Below are 2,755 nucleotides of genomic sequence, written 5' to 3' on the forward strand. Positions count from 1 at the left end.
TGTTGCAATGAACATTGGTGTGCATATGTCTATTCATGTGATGGATCTTATTTCTCTAGGATATATTCCAAGTAGTGGGATTGCTGGATCATATGGTATTTCTATTTCTACATTTTTAAGGAATTGCCAAATCTATTTCCAAAGTGGTTGTACCATTTTACATTCCTACCGACAGTGTGTAAGTATTCCAGTCTCTCCACAATCTCTCCAGCTTTTATTATTTTGTATTTTTTGGACTAATGCTAGCCTTGTTGGGATGAGATGGTATCTTGTTGTAGTTTTGATCTGCATTTCTCTAATGGCTAATGATTCTGAGAATTTCTTCATGTGTCTGTTAGGTGCCTGATTGTCTTCCTTGGCAAAGTGCCTGTTTATATCCTTTGCCCATTTTTTAATTGGGTTATTCGTCTTTTTGTTTTTGCGGTTTTTCTGAGTCTGGTAGATTTTAGAGATTAGACGCTGATTGGATCTATTATAGCCAAAAATTTTTTGCCAGTCTGTAGGTTGCCTTTTGACTCTTTTGGTGACGTCTTTTGATGAGCATAAGTGTTTGATTTTTCGGAGCTCCCAGTAATCTAGTCTCTCTTCTGGTGCTTGTGGATTGTTACTTATAGTTCATATTCTGTTTATGCCATGTATTAGGGCTGCTAGCATTGTCCCTATTTTTTCTTCCATGATCTGTATCGTTTTTGATTTTATATTTAGGTCTTTGATCCGTTTTGAGTTAATTATTGTGCATGGTGTGAGGTATGGGTCTTGTCTCAATTTTTTTTTTTTTTTGGTGAAAATCAGCTTCACCATGTATTCTGTAACACTGTTTTATTACAAGTATGAGGCCATCAGTACTTCTACAGTGAACTCTAGGAAACCGAATTGTAAAAGGAAACATGTTAGGGATCATATACAACAAACACCCTTAAATTTTCTTACTGCCTTTATACAATCGGAATTCCTTATTAAGCAAACATTTTTGCATAAGCTGCCTTCTCTTTATCTTTCAGTGCCTTTATCTTTTGTTTGACTTTCAGCAGTTCTGCCTGGATAGCTTTATCTTCTGGCGCTATCTCCTGAGCTTTCTTAAGATCAGCCAATGCTTGACCGTATTCTTTTAATCCTTCCCATCCTTGAGCTCTGTGGTATAGTGCTTTGGTATTTGATGGATCTATTTCAAGAGCCTCCACACAGCTGTCAATCGTGCCCTGCCAATCTGACATCTTCAGTTTACAAGCAGCAATATTGAGAACACAGCTTAAAGCTGCAGGTTGTAGCTTGGAGCTATCTATTTTCTCAATAACCGCCTTTGAACCTTCCATATATCTTAAAACTTTTGCATATTTCTTTATGGTCATCTCCCAGTTCTGGGATTTAAAAGAAGTATTCCCAATGTTTTTTAAGTCTTCTGTTATCAATAAAATTTTATCGATATCTTTTAAATCTATATCTGCATCCTCAGGGAAATTTGGATGACTGTCGCCAGAGCCATCTTTTGGGAATATCCCCCAATCTTCCCCTTCTTTTAATTCTCCGCATTCTGCAATAATGCACAATTTGGCAGGGTTTTCACCTTTCACTTCTACATTTTCCAGTATCCTTGCCACACCCAGTCCTTTAATCACTTGGCCAAACACCACATGTTTCCCATCCAAATGAGCAGTTGGAACTGGTGTGATAAAGAACTGAGACCCATTTGTATTGGGTCCTGCATTTGCCATGCTCAATAAATCCTCCTGATCATGCTTATCATAGAAATTTTCATCTTCAAATTTTTCACCATAAATACTTTCTCCACCTGTCCCTTTCTGATTTTAGAAGTCTCCAGTCTGATTCATGAATTTCTTAATAATTCGATGGAAAGGGCATCCTTTGAAATGCAGAGGTTTCCCAGTTGTGGGTCCAATGCCTTTTTCTCCTGTACATAATGCACAAAAACTTTCCTCAGTTTTAAGTACAATATCTGCAAACAATTCTAAGACAATTCGACCAACTCACTCCCCTCCGATATCCACGTCAAAGAACACTCAGGGGTTGCTGGGGTTGGAGGGCTTGGTTTGGGGGGACGGGTGCAACATCTTGGCTTCCAGACCCTTTTGGAAGCAGGCTCAAGACACCTCGTGACTGCTGACAACTCAGGCCGCAGAGCTTTGTTTCAATCTTTTGCAGAAGGATATCTAGTTATGCCAGCACCATTTGTTAAAGAGACTGTCTTTTCCCCAGTTAACAGACTTTGGGACTTTGTCAAATATCAGCTTCTCATAGGTGGATGAAGTTATGTCTGGATTCTCAATTCTGTTCCATTGGTCTATGTATCTGTTGTTGTACCAGTACCGGGCTGTTTTGACTACCATGGCAGTATAATAGGTTCTAAAATCAGGTTGTGTGAGCCCTCCCACCTTGTTCTTCTTCTTGAGTAATGCTTTACTTATCCAGGACCTCTTCCCTTTCCATATGAAGTTGGTGATTTGCTTCTCCATCTCATTAAAGAATGCCGTTGGAATTTGGATCGGGATTGTATTGTATCTGTAGATCATTTTGGGTAGAATTGACATTTTCACAATGCTGAGTCTTCTATCCATGAGCAAGGTACGTTTTTCCACTTATGCAGGTCTTTTTGGTTTCTTGCAGTAGGGTCTTGTAGTTTTCATTGTATAGGTCTTTTATGTCTCTGGTTAGATTTATTCCTAAATATTTTATCTTCTTGGGGTCTATTGTAAACGGTATTGATTTGGTGATTTCCACCTTGAAGTTCCTTTTGTTG

At 38.6% G+C, this 2,755-nt stretch overlaps 1 pseudogene; it reads right to left on the reverse strand.

Moving 5' to 3' along the window:
* Positions 1-895: 895 nt before the first annotated feature.
* On the reverse strand, positions 896-2,069 carry LOC101358347 (peptidyl-prolyl cis-trans isomerase D pseudogene; annotated as a pseudogene).
* Between the last annotated feature and the right edge of the window lie 686 nt (positions 2,070-2,755).

Source organism: Trichechus manatus, unplaced genomic scaffold (assembly GCF_000243295.1).
Source record: "Trichechus manatus latirostris isolate Lorelei unplaced genomic scaffold, TriManLat1.0 scaffold00150, whole genome shotgun sequence".
Classification (NCBI taxonomy): Eukaryota; Metazoa; Chordata; class Mammalia; order Sirenia; family Trichechidae; genus Trichechus; species Trichechus manatus.